The sequence below is a fragment of the Balaenoptera physalus genome (genome assembly GCF_965194825.1).
Source record: "Balaenoptera physalus genome assembly, chromosome: 11".
Taxonomy (NCBI): domain Eukaryota; kingdom Metazoa; phylum Chordata; class Mammalia; order Artiodactyla; family Balaenopteridae; genus Balaenoptera; species Balaenoptera physalus.
The window spans coordinates 83061704-83080018 of NC_138896.1; the positions used below are offsets into that span (position 1 = coordinate 83061704).

At 38.4% G+C, this 18315-nt stretch overlaps 1 protein-coding gene and 1 long non-coding RNA gene across 7 annotated transcripts in view; one reads left to right on the forward strand and one right to left on the reverse strand.

Moving 5' to 3' along the window:
• PTPRG (protein tyrosine phosphatase receptor type G) overlaps nt 1–18315 on the forward strand; it is a 725147-nt gene that overhangs the window by 264807 nt on the left and 442025 nt on the right. The gene's annotated exons all lie outside the window — the stretch shown is intronic.
• The window catches only part of LOC309637582, a 56297-nt gene that overhangs the window by 25248 nt on the left and 12734 nt on the right, over nt 1–18315 (reverse strand). Inside the window, exon 1 of the long non-coding RNA XR_014250679.1 lies at nt 1–18315. This exon is cut by the window's right edge and continues 12734 nt beyond it. This is a non-coding gene — a long non-coding RNA (uncharacterized lncRNA).

The following is an 18315-nucleotide window of genomic DNA, read 5'->3' on the forward strand; positions in this document are numbered from 1 at the left end:
CTTTTTATAGAAATTGGCAGTTGACTCTAAAATTCATTGAAAATTCACAGAACCTAGAATAGCCAAAACAAATTTGAAAATGAAGAAGACTTAGAGGACTCAAACTACATGATTTCAAGACTTTCTGTAAAGGTACAGTAGTTAAAGCAATAAGGTCAACAAAAAACTTGGCTGAGAGAGTTTGTAATTGGTAAAAACTGGAAACAATTCAAATGTCCATCAACTGGTGAGTATAAACTTTGTGGTATATCCGTACAGGGAAATTCAACTCAGCAGTACAAAGGAAAGTACTACAGACACACACAACAGCATGGATGAATCTCAGAAACATTGTTGAGCGAAAGAAGCCAGACATGGAAGATGATGTACTTCGTGATTCCCCTTTTACAAAATTCTAGAGAAAATACAACTATAATGGAAATCATTTGCATAGTCTGTAGGCACCAGGGAGAAAATTGACCACACGGGGCATGAGAGAACATGTTGGGTTGTGGAAGTGTTCCGTATCTTGATTGTGGTGCTGGTTATATAGTTGCATTATTTTATTAAATAATCAAATTGTACACTTAAAATGAGTGAACTTTATTTTATGTAAATTGTACCTTAATTAAGTTGATATAAAATGAAAATGAGAGGTAGTTAGACTTGCCACTTTCCTCTTTGAATTTATGCCTGAATGGAGGGTTTGGAAAGATGTTCCTTTGAGTAGCTGTAAAATATGAATTTCCTAAACTATCCATGACATGAACATAAACTGCAATGTTACTGTACTTTGCGTGAATTTTGCAGCATTTCAGGTGCCCGGAATTCATAACTTGGGGAACCTTATTTTTTTTAAAAGAAACATTCAATTTTCAGGGGATTTTCTGCTTGAGTACCTCGGGTATCAGGTGTTAGCATCAACTAATAATGTATTTCACTTTAGCTCTGTTAGAGAAGGAGTTGAGCTACGACTTTAAAGTTGTAAAGGAAAAATCTTTTCTAGTCAATGGAATCCTGCCGATAAAATAAATATTTTTGTTTGGTAATAAAAAAGAGAAGACAGTTGCCTCAGGGGTAGATCTCATAGATTTGGCGAGGACTGAAGAATTTGGGAACTGCCAAAGTTATTAAAATATCTTACATACAAACCCAATCAGCAGTTTAGCCTCTTCACCAAAACATGTCAATTAATTTTCCCTACCGTGAGTTGTCTCAAAATACTTCCCGAAGGTAAATACTATCTTATATTCATTTATATTTCTCTCAGTTTCCATTTGTATATGGGGCTGTTTCTAGGCCCTGCATATATATTTTGTTGATCTGTTAATATAACTATTGTTTTGTCAGGACCAAATGTAGACTATATTTTTTCTTAAAATGCGAACCCTTGATACTTATTTTTCTTCTTTCAAATTCTTTCTGGTGATTTTTGTTGCAGATGAACTGTAGACTTAACTTAGCCATTTCCAAATATCGGTGGTAATGAAGGAATTGGAGTCTTTGACATATGCAGCAAAACTGGGTTTTCTTTGCAGAATGATTTTTTTAAAAATATTTATTTATTTATTTATTTGGTTGTACTGGGTCTTAGTTGCAGCAGGTGGGTTCCTTAGTTGCAGCTCACTGGCTCCTTAGTTGTGGCACGCGAACTCTTGGTTGCAGCATGCATGTGGGATTTAGTTCCCTGACTAGGGATAGAACCCGGGCCCCCTGCACTGGGAGCGTGGAGTCTTAACCACTGCGCCACCAGGGAAGTCCCTTTGCAGAATGACTGAACATGAAACTGATATAAAACAGACTTTCTTTAAAATAGGGAAGTGTTATAAATCATGCTGGAGTGACAGAGTTGTAAGAAAGGTTTCCTTAAATTTCCTTTCATTAAGTATAATTTGGATTTCCAGTTGCATTGCAAAGGCTTGGGCATATATTAATAATGCTGGTGGCTCTAACAGGATCTCAAACCTCATTCATTCCATAGAATAAAATTTGTTTTTAACTCATTCAAGTTCTGGTTGTCATTAACAGACCCAGGCTCCTCCCCTCTTGTAGCTCTGCGTCCCATCTAGCTTGGGAGCATTTTATGGGTGAGGCCTAGAAGTGGTTCACATCACATCTGCCAAATGCCGTTGACCTACGTGCTTTCTTTTGTCTCCTCCTGCGGTATAATGAGAGTGTTTGGTAAATTCACTATATTTGGGGTCAGCAGGAAGAAAAGGAAACCCGGCTTGTTGTAGCAGTGGATGTCTCTGCAGCATATAAGTCAGTGCCCTGCACACATTAAATATAAATTGGGTTGCTTTAATGACGACACTCACAATATTGCCTCTCTGGCCCTGGAATAAAAGTGACACGTACAGCGAAGGTAGATTTGGACCATCGTCCCTTGGGGACATTTCTGGTACTGACTAGTCAAGACTGAAGACTTGCGCCGAGGAATGCTGCTCACCAGGCGGGCGAGAGAATGTACAAGTGTGCTCGTGTGTTTATATGCATGTATGTATTGCAATGAATCCAGCACCTTTGACGCGTGTGGCCTTCCCTCTAGAAACAGTAAGATATTTTACTGCTGCCGAGTGATGGATGCACGTAGAATTGATGGATGTTTGGAGGGGCATGTTGCTAACCTCAACTTTTTTGGATTAAATGTGGTATAGGGTGTGACAGCATGCTCAAAGACAGGCTTATTTATCTCTTGTACTGTTCAACACTGCATTGTTTCCTGTAACATATTTATCAAATAAATTTAGAAACAGCAATCCCTTAAACAAAACTTTAGTTAAACCTTCCATTTTTGGCTCACCCGGGGGGTTCCATTCACAACTGTCATTGAATTGTATGGTGACCCAGGTTCTCTTGTTCTATGGTTCCACATTTAAAATAGGATTGTTGTGTGGTATTTTGCCTGAAGTTCTTAACTCTTAGAGCTGTTACAAAAGTCTGTATTTCATATTTGTTTTGCAACTTAATATTGGCTAAATGATGTGTTAGGTTTGCCAGTTCCAACGTAGGACATACTTCATAGAAGAATAAAAAATTGTTTGTCATTTATCAGAAGTTCAAATTTAACCGGTCCTGTGTATTTTTTTTGCTAAATCTGGCAACTCTAGTTTCTGGAACTCGTATCATCATATAACTTAAAAAGGATGTTAAATGCCTTGATAGTTTGGGAATAACTACATTAAATATTACAATACTGAAAGTGCTTAAGTCTGTATAAACTAGGGTAAGGCTATATCTGACTTGTTTCTTTGTTCCTAATTTTATTACAATGCCTATCACATAGTAGGTGCCCAGCATCCATTTCTTACATGATTGTGATTAAAGGGAAAATTCATTCATTCACTTTGTCATTCTGTTTCTTTTAGGTTGGTCACACCTTCCCCAGTAGCCTGTCTTAAGCATCTTGTGGGTGGAGGTTGTTTCATATTATTCTTTTGTTTTTTCAACGTATTAGTGATTTGAAAGGCACATTTGTAGGTAACTTGTAGGGACTCATGAATGGTTTCCAATCAAGGGTTTTTTGTGGATGCGTAGCACTGAGAGAGGCGATTATTTGGGAGAGCAGCTTGTGGTTACCATGTTGAAATTTAACAAGGAATTTTAGACTGTAGATGCGGACAAAATAACCTAACAGTGAGGACGATTAAAGTGTGAGGTGGCCTCTTGAGGCAGACTGCGGAGACCGTTGCTTTAGTCAGTCGGAGGCAAATGCCTCCACTGGGAAATTGTCTATTGATCTTATTATCTGGAGACTTGAAATAACGGTTCAATTTTCCCCTTGAAAGGCCATGATGTCATTTTTTTTGAATCGCAGGCTTCATCCTTAAAGTCTCATGGAAAAACCATTACTTGAGCTAAACCTTTCTCACCAGAAATATCTTCAAGGAACACACTTGGCGTAAGTGTGTATATTGTAGAAGGTTAGAAAAGAAAGTATTTTGGTTCTCTGTGTTAAATGGCAGGGGCTCTTTGCAAGGCAAACCCCTTTGGAAGCTATGAAAAACTGCATGTCATATAATGTAGCCTTTTCCATTATTCTTATCGGTATGTAAGCATATGTATTGGGTTGGCCAAAAAGTTCATTTGGGTTTTTCTCTAACATCTATGGAAAAACCCAAATGAATTTTGGGGACAACCCAGTATTAGTAAGTTGTATGAAATCATATGGCAGAGTGGTTCAGGGAGAGGGTTTTGGAATCCTAGCAGATGTTGGCTGGGACCAGTCATTTTCTCTGTAACCTGAAGCAAATTGCTTGACCTTTGAAAGCCTCAGTTTGCTCATCTATTAAGTAGGGATAATAATAGAAGTTAATGTCAAAATTGAAGGATGTCTGTATACAGCACTCACTTCAGTGCCTAACATCTGATAAATGCTGTAAAATTGTGAATTGCTATATTTTATTATTTATACATGTACTGTTGAAGAGATAATTATTGTCACATTGCTAAGCCCCAAAGCTATGAAAGTAAGTAATTAATCCTTAAAATAGCAATTAATAGCTGAGTGATGACTTGTCTTCCCATAAGAGGCAGCTAGGTATGTAAACATCCGTGTGACTGTTGCATGTCCCAGGGCAGTTTCAGAAGTCAAATTGTAATGGAAGCAGCTGCTGGATCAGCTCAAGGCATAGGCTTTGGAGTAAGAAAACCCCACATGCTGAGTCAAGTCCTGATTTGCAGGCTCTTTGACCTTGAACAAAGTACAAGTTCTTACCCTCTCTGAACTTAGACTTTCTCTTTCGGTCACTGGTGGTGACGGTGCTTCCCGTGCATAGAGCTTCATGCGGTGCCTGGAATACAGTAAGGTATTTATGAATGAATACAGTGAAAGAGAGAATATTTTAGGTCTCTGCTGTCCAGTACAGTAGCAGTGGCCTTTGAAATGTAAACTAATAAGAATGAAATAAAATAAAAAGTAAGATCCTCTGAAAACCATAATTCGAAAAGGCACATGCACCCCAATGTTCACTGTGGCGCTATTTACAACAGCCAAGACACAGAAGCCATCTAAATGTCCATCGACAAAGGAGTGGTAAAGAGGATGTGGTACATATATACAGTGGAATATTACTTGGCCATAAAAAAGAACGAAATAATTCCGTTTGCAGCAACATGGATGGACCTAGAGATTCTCATACTGAGTGAAATAAGTCAGAGAGAGAAGAATACCATATGATATTGCTTATATGTGGAATCTTAAAAAGGGGTACAAATGAACTTATCTACAAAACAGAAATAGAGTTACAGTTGTAGAAAACAAACTTGCGGTTACCAGGGGGTAAGCAGGGGGAAGGGATAAATTGGGGGATTGGGATTGACATATACACACCACTATATATAAAATAGATAACTAATGAGGACCTACTGTATAGCACAGGGAACTCTACTCAATACTCTGTAATGACTTATATGGGGAAAGAATCTTAAAAAAGAGTTGATATATGTTTATGTATAACTGATTCACTTTGCAGCAGAAAGTAACACAACATTGTAAATCAACTATACTCCAATAAAAGTGTAAAAAAAAAAAAGATACTCAGGCTTTTGGTTTGAATTGCATTCTCTGCTAATTTATATGTTGGGGTCCTAACCCCCAGCACCTCAGAAATAGAGTTATTTGGAAATAGAGTCATTGCAGGAATAGTTAGTTAAGAGATTATACTGGAATAGGATGAGCCCCTAATCCAGTATGACTAGCTTCCTTATAAAAAGGGGGAATTTGGTTACAGATACACACACAAGGAGAATGCCATGTGAACTGGAAGGCAGAGATCAGGGTGCTGCTTCTATAGGTCAACGAATGCCAGAGATTGCCTACAAACCACCAGAAAGAAACTAGGAGAGAGGCATGAGACAGATTCTCCTCACAGCCCTCACAAGGAATCAACCCTGTTCACACCTTGATTTTGGACCTCTAGCTTCCAGGATCATGAGACAATATAGTTTTTAAGCCACGTACTTTATGATACTTTGTTACTCAGCCCTAGCAAAGCACAAATGAATATACTCCTCTCACTAGCCATGTTTCAAAGGACTAAGTAGCCACATGTGGCTAGTGGCTACTATACTGGATGGTGAAGATACTGAGCATTGCTCTCATTACAGAAAGTTCTGCTGGATAGTACTCTTCAGGAGATTCCAGGCTGCTGATAGCTTAAGCTAAAAAAAAAACATACTAAAGGTTGAATGAGTTATATGAAGTATGTTCTTTGTCCTGAAATCCAGGGCAAAAACACATAAGTGATTTAAAAGTTAAAAAAAAAAAAAACAAAAAAAAACCCAACTCTGCTTCAAACTGTGCTGGTCAGACAGCCAAGTATTCAGGGAGACTTCCTGTTCTGGAGGAGATGGAGAAAACGGCCAAGACAGTCTTGTCTTCTGTGCAGGATGAATTTCTGATTCTGCTTCCCTGGTTAAACTCTTACATCATTACATTCTATATATAGAGCTTCCCTTTGTATCCAGCTCTGCTTTTCCCCCTTGTTTTCGTCTTCAGACTGTAGAAAAGGGTTTGCAAGACTCCTTGCGTCCCCTACCCCATGAGCTGTTAAGTAGACGGGGCAGATGAGGGTTTGCTGCTCTAGTTTTATAACTGCTTCATCATGTGGAAGGGTCCCAGAGCCCTTCCTCGTTCCCAGCCACGGCTGAAGACGTGCTGTGAAATTCTCATGAACCCTTTCCTTTGCCTGGAGAGTGGATACCTGAGAACCTGTCTGGGGCACAGGGCTGGCAGCAAAAAGCCTCCTTGGAGTAGAGGTGAAAACCTTCCTGGGGAGTCTGCCCTTCCTCCTGGAGGGGATTTGAGTTTGCTGGCAGTGGTTGTGACCTCTGATGGGGCGAAGTCGCCATCCTTTCTGCAGTCTCTGCCCTCCTTTCAAGAGGTTATACCTCGGATTCTAGGAAGGCGCTGAAGGTCGTTGGTCAAGAGAAAACAGTTTGTGTACCTGGCCTCCCAGCTCTGAAATGCCTCTGTTTGCAAACTTGGCCTTCATTGAGTCCAAATTAAAGGGAAGGTGCTGAGGACTGTTTGCATTTTTTACCTTTTCAGGTTAAGGATGTTCTTTTGAAAGTAGGGTTATACTTCAGTGTATCTTTAATGGACCTTTTATAGCGACTAATATCTTGAAAAGTTATTTTACCTTTTCTTATTAGAATTGTTATTTCAGACTACTTTTACTCATTAAGCGTTTTGTTAAGCTGAAGTCATTGCTATCATGAATATGGAACATAAAGGACTACCCTTTCCTAAATACTCAGTATACTGTTTCTTGAGTTGTTTTATACTCATTCTAGTACTCTTGTTTATGAAAAAATGTGTGTACGTATGTGTTTGTATGTGTTATATAAAACGATTATTGTGGCCTACTGTGTGCCAGGCATTCTGCTCAGCTCAAGGCATTCACTTTAATCCTTAACAATAAATCTTCTAAGGAGGCAGGTGTAATACCCATTTTGTAACAGAGATGAGGAAACTGAGGTTTAGGGAAGTCTCAGAACAGATCCACTTGGCTTCCGATCAGCCTGAGCTTATCTGATGTCACAGCACACCCCCCCTCCCAGAGAGCTTGTGAAAGAACAATTTCATTAAACGTGGTTAAAACCAAAATGATGTTTGTTCTCGCAGTCTTTGGCGTACATGGGGCCTTTTGCAGTCAGGACAAGCCCATTTCCTTTCTCAGTGGGAAACACTCCAAGTATTCCTCTTGAAACAAAACGCCAAGGATTATTTTTGCAGACTTCTGTAGAGTGGTTTTTGGACAACACCCTGGAACAGGAAACCACAGTTTCTCCTAAATTTGTACAGGATGGAAATAGATAACATTCTTTAGAAAACCACTGCCACAATTAGTCCTTTCAAATCAGCGTAATGGTGGATGGTTTGATTTACACATTTCTTACCTGAATAAAGTATTGGAACCTGCTGCATGGGAAATTCATGAATACTTTTACAGGGCTTTATTTTATAAACTGGAAATGCAGTGAAGAGATAGGGGTAGTTGAGGAAAAAGAGCACTGTATGATTTAAGCTATTTGAAAGCTTTCCCTGGAAAACGGATTTGAAATAGAACAGGATACCGTAGCATAACTGCTGAGGACGTGATTTGCTGTGACTACCTAAAGCCCAGGGACTGCTTATTGTTATTGAAGAGAATGGATGAACTTGATGGAATAGGAGACCGTGAATGTGTGAGGGAAGTTTACATAGTAAGCAAAAATGACTGTACTTAGACATTCAATTTTTTTTTGGTTAAGGTATAGTAGCCAAAACTCTTCATAAAACATATGGTGGGTATACACATGGCAGCTTCAAAAGGATTGGTGTGCTTATCTAGCTAACTCCCGTCTTTGTGCCTGGAGTAATCTTTCCATAATGGTTGAAACTCCTTTTATATTTTGGGTCTGTTTCTGCAAAGTTCCAATAGCTGAATTGACTTAAGCTGAACTGAACTTTTTCAGGCTACTGTATTTTTATGATTAATTTTTAATTATTGTAAGCAACACAGTTTACTGCTGGTAAAAAAAAAAAAAAATGGAAATGGTTTGTACAAACCACATTCCTCAATTTGTTCCCTAATCCCAGGCCCTTTTTCCCCTTCCCCTCAAAAGCTATCAGTGGTTTTGTGAATACTAGTATTTTGCTTTTAATATGTTATGTGAGTGTTTTCATATCCCTTTGGGAAATATTTAATATCCTTGTTCTTTTATTTTTAAATGTAGAAGGCATAATATGTATGATTCTGTGTATGTGTGTATCTGTGTATAAATATTATGCTTTTAAAAATTGACTTTTTGCCCTATTTGTGAATTGCATATGTTGTCCACATTAGTTCATATATATTTGCTTCATGTATTAAACTGCTCCATAGATATTTTCTTCCTGCAGCTCTGCTTCGTGGTTGTTTATTTGCTTCTCCATTACTTGATGCTTAGATTGTTTCTGTCTTATTGACATTAAGAAAGTTACTTGACTGAACATCTGTCTACCCTGCCCCCTTGTACACATGTGCTATTGTTTATGGGAGGCACATGTAAAATTTTAGTAGACACTGCAAGAACGAGAGCACCATCTTTCAGCAAATTTTCAGGACTCTTTGGCAAAGCAAAACGTGCCTTTGTATGAAACAGGATGCATTTAAAGGTAGATCTCAGTTTTGCTTCCGTGTGATGTGTCTGATAAAGGAAGCGCCCATGGGTGCCTGCTACTAGGTTTCTTGGAGCTGACAGCATCTACGAGCTCGGGGCCGTGTTAGGTGGGCTTCTTGGAATGCTAACAGCTCCTTTCCCTCTTTCTGCCTGCTCGCTGATGGCAGAGTGCCCTGGCTGGTGCATATCTGTTCTATGCTGCCACCACTGAGTCCACAAATAATATAAAATTAACTGCTGCTGTTATCGGTCATTGTTGCAAACAACAGAAGTCTACTCTGGCTAAACTTAAAGAAAGATGGACTTCGTTGCAGAAAGATAGGGGAGCTGGTGAAAATTCTGGGAAAGCTGAAAAAGCCAGCTTAAAAAGGGTAAGATTCTGGGATGAATCAGCTCCAAACTTACTTGCACTGTTTGTGTCTAAAAGTCTCTCGGTTGCATGATAGGCCTGGTGTAGGGGAAGGTGCATATCTTGCTTGAATGGTCCATCAAGAGAAGACCTAGTTGGGTAAAACAGAGTTATGCAAAAGGAAATCCAGCTGCTTTGAACAGAAGGCGGGACACGGATCCTGGTTGACCAGAAAACACAATATCTACTGCCACTGAATACATTGACAAATATATTTTATAGCTAATTTTATCAGTACCTACCATTTTCAAAATTTGGTTTTCACATCTAGTACTTGTTTACTTGCATGGTTGGGGAACTGGTTGTTCGAATTAAACATTTTCAAAGAATTAGACTAAGGTGAAGTACCTGTAAAACATTTCAATTTTTAAATGACTGAGAATTGGCGTTAAGAGGCTTGGAATTATTAGACTCATTTTGGTGGGTTTATGGTTCCTTATTTAAAATGATAGAAACAAATGTTCTGACTGGGGTTCTGGTATTGCTAGCACACTCAGTTTGTTCTTTTCTTTTGTCCTTTGATGACATAATTTTGAAAGTAAAAAATTAGAAGGTATGGTTAAGAAATAATCATTTAAAATTGGAGCCACATAATTTTCTCCTGTTTTATGATTGTGGTTATCTAGATCGGCTGACCCTCAGAAATTGCGATGTAATAAATGTTAGTGTTTCAAGCTACTAAATTTTGAGGTAATTTGTTATGCAATACTTGATAACAAATACAGTACCGATAACAATTGAGGCTATATTTTTGGTTGATGGGAACATATTTCTGATGATTTGGGGACTTGATTTTAGAGAGTTTTAACAAAACCATCTGTGTTAACAGGCTTCTTTCTAAGATGTTTAAAGACAATACTAGATATTCTTTTTCTCTCTCTCCCACCGCCGTTTTCTAAAAATAACCTTAGAAAGGAGGCATTTTACGTGTCGTTCACTGTGCTTTTCCAAGAGGTCCGACTTTCTCTTATTCTGGTCAGTTCTAAAGTTGTCATGAGGATTATGTTGACCTTTCTCGAGAGTCTGTCATGGTGGATTATCTTTCAGGCATGCTGTACAACGATTATAAGATAAGCCCAGAACCTGGGATAACAGTTTAAAAACTGAATCACACAGTGTGTATGTGTGTGTGTGTGTGTGTGTGTGTGTGTGTTTCTTAACTTGCTCTACTAGGAAGACTGTACGAGTGTCCTGTATTATATATATACACATATATATTTATATAACATTAGCAATGTGCAGGCTTATCAAGAGCTGTTCTAGTGAACAGACATTGGTAAGACATAAATAGGTCTTTTCCTGTAATATGAGCATTCCCTGTGGGCAGTACTTACCTGAGTTTTAAACGAGGTGTCAGGTCAGAGTATTACGCTTTGGAGAACCACATATACGAAGAATGTATGATGTGGGATGTGTAGAGAAGGAGAATGCTGACAGAGCAATGGAGAGGGATATGTTATATTTCTGGTTTCTAGAAAAAGCTGTAGGTATGTCTGCCTTAGGTGTATCTTACACTTTTGAATTTAAGATGCAAAATTCCATTCGTTTTCATCTTTTTTTCCCACTTTGCTGACTTAATCAAGTATTTGAATTAATTTTTCTAGTGAAGCTGGAGAGCTGCTGGTTGATTGAGGTATGGATTCTTTTTAGAGACGGCTGTGATTTAGCTTTTTCTTATTTTCATTGGAAGGAGAGCACAGTTACTGTACAGTTCTCATGTTTGATAACAAGCCTTTCCTTGCCTGTTTTGTGCCCAGACCCATGTTTAGGGCCCTAAAAAATACTGCTTAGCTCTGTGATCCTGCCTTAAGACATGAGCACCTAGGGGGTAACGGTGGTAGGATATAAAGTGTTCACCGCTGGACTCTTTTCATCGTTCATCTCTGCTCCAACCCCTTTTTCTTTCTGTAGGACTTTTTCCCCAAGTGGTTCTCTGAGAACACGGGTTTTGTGATCATCTCATTGCAGCTTACGCATTCAGTCTTTTGAAAGTAATCTCATCTATGTTTTCATAGTGTAGATGGAGATGCTCTCATATCCTTCTAAAACAACAGGATTCTTGCCCAGTCCTGGTGGTTTCCAGAGTGTATCCTAGAATTCTCTGGCTCCTTGGAGTCTTACAGAATTTTACTTTCTGTATTTTGGTTTTCTATTTAAAACTGCAAAACTCAGTTTGAAATAGCTTTAAAAAGTTCATGTTAAAGTAGACTCTGTAGTTCTGTAATGTTTTACTCAGGGATCTACAATAATATGACAGGATAGACCTTTTTAAAGTAAAGCACATACATAATTATAATAATTTCTTACTTTTATTTCTCATGTTCTTGGTTTGAATAGTGCTTCAGGCCTCACAATAGGAAGCTTGCTGAGGTTGAAAGCCTCAGGTTGTTTGAACAGTGTCTGGCAGGGAGTTCTGGAGGACATGGGGAAGAGTTTACAGGCGTTAAACCAAGGAAGCTGAGGTGGGGAGACACCTGCTGGATCTTAGGGTGTTGAGGAGCCTGGGGTTGGGTTTCCCTTGAGTTAGGGGGAATCAAATGTCTAAATATCCCTCTGGGCTCACCTCGGTTTCCACCTCTTCGTACTCCTAGAAGAGCTTTCAGAGTTCCTTTCCTTTCCTCCGGTCACTCTCTCCTTTGTTGCTTCCATATCTACTGGTGGAGGCCTTAGTGATTACAATCTCTCTATTTACATAGAACATTAAGATCACGAATTTTTAAATTGTAAAATACATATAACGTAAGATTTACCATTTTCACCACTTAAAATTGTGCAATTCAGGGGCGCTTAGTTTATTCACAGTGTGATGCAGCCAGCCCCATTACCTAGTTCCAGAACCTTTTCATCACCCCAGAGGGAAACTCCAGGCCAATTAAGCAGTCACTTTCCACTCCCTCCCCCTTTCCCCCCACCCCGGCTCCTGGCAACCTCTAATTTACTTTCCAAGACCAAAAATTGTTGATGGTATTACAAATGAGGCCCACAGTCTAACCCACAGTTTTATTTTTTTCCTTATCACTCCTGTTTTACCGCTCCAACCTCAATGCTAAACATTTTGGGATGTATCCCTCACACTTTTTTCTTATGGTTTGTACATGTACGTATTCACATATCTTTGATTCATTTCTCATTCCTTATGAATATGGGATTGTAGTATACACATTCCTCTGCAACTAGCTATTTTAAAACGTATTTTATGAATATCACTCCAGTTTGGTGCACACAGCTTTAACTTATTCACTTTGCAGCTCTGTAATATTTCGTAGTGTGGATAGTCCATAAAGTACTCCATCATGCTGCTCTTGATGGCCATTTGAAGATTCAGCAATTAATCTAGAGAAAGTCTTGTGATCAGGGCTGGGCAGATAGAACTAGCCCTTTTTGTGTATTAGGACACGGAACGTCAGAGAGAGGTGAAATCGTTTATCTTAAGTCACAGACACATGACTGCTCTACGACGTGGTTACTCAAAGTGAGGTCTTTTAAGAATCTAATTCCAGTGCATTTTCTCCACTATTGCATGCTGTTCCTTTACTTTTAAAGATAAGTGCCCTTCTTCTGTTGGCCATTTCTTTTTCTGGTCAATTCCCGTCCTACTCTCCTATTCCTGTGTGTGTCTAATCTTTGTTCTTCACTCTGTTCGCATAGCCTCAGTCATTTAGTATGCAGCAGTTCTGCAGTTGAAGTACAAATACCTCATTACTCCAGAAATGCTATATTGTAACATCTTGTTTAGAGTTAGAATTAAAAGACCCTTTAAAGATCCCTAAGGTGTGTTATATAACTGAAGGAAGTAGACCCAGAGTGGTTAAGTGACTTTCTTAAGTTCATACAGCTCGCCAGTGGTCAAGGCAAGATTTGAACCCATCCCTCCTGAAATCGTATCTCATCATGGATGCCAGGTAGACAACATCTTCCATTCCAGTTCCATGGACTGGAGCACCGCATGAGAAAGATTCTAAGACTTTGATTCATTAATGATGTCTGTCATGAATGGGAGAGGGGAGATGACCAAGTGTGGTACACGTGCCATTTACTGCCTGTGCCCCAGCACGCCACACTGACAGTGATGATTCTTGGGTATGGCCAGAGAATTATTGTACTTCAAGGGTTGCAAGAGTCAGCTTGGGGGACCAATCACAATGTCAAGTTGAGGTCTTATGCATTATATGGCTTTTGGACTAGTTGGCCAACATTTGATTTAATTTTTTTAAGTTGTTGAATTATAAGTTGCTCACGGGGGCTGTTACTGGTGTCTTTATTCTAATCTTGGGAAGAGTACTGAAGTTCCTAATATTTTATCCACTTTTAATTAACACATTGCTGTTGAATGTTGGGTTTGTGAATCCAACTTCTTTATTTTTTTCTGCAATCAAATATGGCTTTCTTTTGCCTTTGGAAGAAATGACACTGGTTTTAGTTAAATCCAGCCGTCTCAGCCTCAGCGCTATGGATATTGGGACTGGATAATTCTTCCTTGTGAGAGGGGGTATTCTGTGCACGGTAGGATGCCAAGCAACGTCCCTGGCCTCTACCCACTAGAAGCCAGTATCCCCGCACCTCAGTCTTGACGCTTGTGAATTCCTCCAGACATTGCCAGATACCTCAGTGGCAAAAATCACCCCTGTAAGATATCCACTGGGTTAAACTGATGCATGCTTTAAATTGGTTGTAATACATTTTTTAAAAGGTTATTTTCTCTGTAGCCCATTTGTATTTCAGGTGTTGGAAGTGACAGGAAAGCAAGAAGGGAAATAAACACTCATTATCTTGAAAAAGACTGTAGGATGCTTTGCTTCCTTGTAGTACTGAATAGGAAAACCTCAAGTATAGAAGCTCATTTTGTAACAATAGGTGGCACACTACTACCAAAAGCTGCTTCAGAAAGTGGATGGAGAAGATAGTTTTATGAGTAAATGTATTTCAACCCATTTTTATTAGCAATATCGCCAACTCCTTTTATCTTATTTCTTTTAAAAGGATATTCTACTTTAACAGTGCTTCTACTGTTAGAATTTTATTCTTAAAAACGAGTACAAATTTGCCACTTAGTGGAAAATAACAACCTATAATAATATAGTGTTTATAATAAAAAGACTATATCATCATGGGAATAAACCAAATTAACATTGAAATGTCAATTATTTTTTCAATGCAGTACAGAAGAAGACATTTTTTGCCTTTTCTAGGATATTAGGTGTTCCATGTGTAATTTTTGGAGCAGGTAAATGAATTTTTCCTCACTATTAGTACTTTAGTTAAGAAGCTCACTAGTATTATATGTGGCTTCTGTTGAAACGTCATCACCAGATGCCAGCTGTGGGGGGCTGAGATTGTGGCAGACCAGTGCTTCTACTGTACTCGTAAAATATCCTAAACTTCTAATTATGATGCCTTCATGTGTAATTGGATCAGACTATAAATTGAATTTTAAAGATAATAACCTTGGTGCCTATATCTTGCACGGTAGACTAGTTCATTACAAACTCCTTTTAATGAACTGTCCACTAATAAATTTAAGAATAAGGACTGTCCTTTTCTTTTCCTGTTTTGGTAAACATCACTTCCAGTGTTTTGCATATGCAGGTCGTGATGAAAAAATTAGAAGGTAAAGACAAAAAATTTCCTGAATGAGTATTGAGATTTTTATGGTTGTGCCTATATGACTTGCTTATGGGTTGGTTTTTTAAAACTTGAAGTGGAATAAAGGTAAATCTAGTGGAGATTCTCAAAAAGAGCCATAACCTTCTTTTTCAAACTAATTCTATTTAAAATACATTTTAACATTAACCGTGCGGCTTGCGGAATCTTAGTCCCCCAACCAGGGATTGAACCTGGGCCCCCAGCAGTGAAACTGCTGAGTCCTAACCACTGGACTGCCAGGGAATTCCCAACATTAATGTTTTAAAATATTTAAAGATGCTTGGATTCTTCATCCTCAGAATACTTTTGATCATTTATTACGTACCTACTATGTGCCAGGCATTAAGACCTTAGGGAGTATTTTCTCACTGTAATCCATATAATAATTTTGTAGGAGTCCCAAGGAGGATTATTAAGTAGCTCATGTTGCACTGTTAACTGAATCACAGAGCTGAGATTCAAACCAGGTCTGATTTTATTTATTTATTTTTTTAAATGATTTGTTTTTACTTTATTGACTTTTTATTTCCTTATTTCAGTTTTCTTCTGCATTTATTCAATGGTTAGTTTTCTAACTTCTTTTTTTTTTTTAAACATCTTTATTGGAGTATATTGCTTTACCAATGGTGTGTTAGTTTCTGCTTTATAACAAAGTGAATCAGCTATACCTATACATATATCCCCATATCTCCTCCCTCTTGCCTCTCCCTCCCACCCTCCCTATCCCACCCCTCTAGGTGGTCACAAAGCACCGAGCTGATCTCCCTGTGCTATGCAGCTGCTTCCCACTAGCTATCTATTTTACAACTGGCAGTGTATATATGTCCATGCCACTCTCTCACTTCGTCCCAGCTTACCCTTCCCCCTCCCCATGTCCTCAAGTCCATTCTCTACGTCTGCGTCTTTATTCCTGTCCTGCCCCTAGGTTCTTCAGAACCATATTTTTTTTTTTAGATTCCATATATATGTGTTAGTATATGGTATTTTTTTCTTTCTGACTTACTTCACTCTGTATGACAGACTCTAGGTCCATCCACCTCACTACAAATAACTCAATTTCATTTCTTTTTATGGCTGAGTAATATTCCATTGTATATATGTGCCACATCTTCTTTAGCCATTCATCTGTCGATGGACACTTAGGTTGCTTCCATGTCCTAGCTACTGTAAATAGAGCTGCATTGAACAATGTGGTACATGACTCTTTCTGAATTATGGCTTTCTCAGGGTATATGCCCAGTAGTGGGATTGCTGGGTTGTATGGTAGTTCTACTTTTAGTTTTTTAAGGAACCTCCATACTGTTCACCATAGTGGCTGTATCAATTTACATTCCCACCAACAGTGCAAGAGGATTCCCTTTTCTCCACACCCTCTCCAGCATTTATTGTTTGTAGATTTTTTGGTGATGGCCATTCTGACTGGTGTGAGGTGATACCTCATTGTAGTTTTGATTTGCATTTTTCTAATGATTAGTGATGTTGAGCATCCTTTCATGTGTTTGTTGGCAATCTGTATATCTTCTTTGGAGAAATGTCTATTTAGGTCTTCTGCCCATTTCTGGATTGGGTTGTTTGTTTTTTTGATATTGAGCTGCTTGTATATTTGGGAGATTAATCCTTTGTCAGTTGCTTTGTTTGCAAATATTTTCTCCCATTCTGAGGGTTGTCTTTTCATCTTGTTTATGTTTTCCTTTGCTGTGCAAAAGCTTTTAAGTTTCATTAGGTTCCATTTGTTTATTTTTGTTTTTATTTCCATTTCTCTAGGAGGTGGGTCAAAAAGGATCTTGCTGTGATTTATGTCATAGAGTGTTCTGCGTATGTTTTCCTCTAAGAGTTTTATAGTGTCTGGCCTTACATTTAGGTCTTTAATCCATTTTGAGTTTATTTTTGTGTATGGTGTTAGGGAGTGTTCTAATTTCATTCTTTTACATGTAGCTGTCCAGTTTTCCCAGCACCACTTATTGAAGAGACTGTCTTTTCTCCATTGTATACTCTTGTCTCCTTTATCAAAAATAAGGTGACCATATGTGCATGGGTTTATCTCTGGGCTTTCTATCCTGTTCCATTGATCTGTATTTCTGTTTTTGTGCCAGTACCATACTGTCTGGATTACTGTAACTTTGTAGTATAGTCTGAAGTCCGGGAGCCCAAACCAGGTCTGGTTTTAATTTACCCTTTATCTCAAATCATGGAATGTCACAGCAAGGAAAAATCAGAGTCAACACGAAATAAAGTCTTACTTCTTCCCATACCTCTGTCCCCCTTTTTCTCCTCCTTTTATGTATGGAAAACTTTGTTCAAGCAAAATCATATGGGAGAGCTGTATACAACTGATAAAAGGAGAACTTCTTGCTTGAGGCCGCTGGGGGAATCCATAGTTACGGCTGCTAGGAGTTTGGTTTGTCAACTACTGAACTGGTCAAGACTCTTGATATTTTTTCTTTGAAATAAGCAAGAGAATTTAAGAATGGAAAGGCTGGTGAATGACAAGTGTGTTGAATAGTTGTAAGAACTAATGACCTTAACCTAGCACCAGCTCTACTTCTCTTGTGTCCTCAGTTTTGAGCAGTAGAACACATTATTTGTTAAATCATCATTTCCTTTTAAAATTTAATAAAATCTGGAAAAACACTGAGGGATTCCAGTTTGTACATCAATCCATAAAATCATGAATGATTGCTTTGTCATGCTACTAAAGACATTGAGATACACAGGAGGAAACATTTTACATACATTTCAGAGTGAAAAGTTCTGCCTCAAGGTAGGATGTGAAATTGAAATAGTTGATATGATTGCACGACTGAGAAGGAAATCCTTCTCTTAAATTTTAGTATGTCCCCCAATCATTATATTTCATCTTGTTGACAATTGCTCTTGTTTTCCTCTGCTGTCATAGACTCTTAAATAATTCCTTCCTTGCCATTAGGGGGATAAAATGGCTTTTTCCCCTAAGGCATAGAGGTATAGCTGATTTTTTAAAATTAAAATTTTGAGGTAACTGATGCTTCACATGTAGTTGTATACTTTCCCTAGTTTCTTCCATTAGTGACATTTTGCAGAATTTAGGTATAATATCACAACCAGGACCTTGACACTCATACAATCCACCCGTCACACTCAGATTTCCAGTTTTTTGT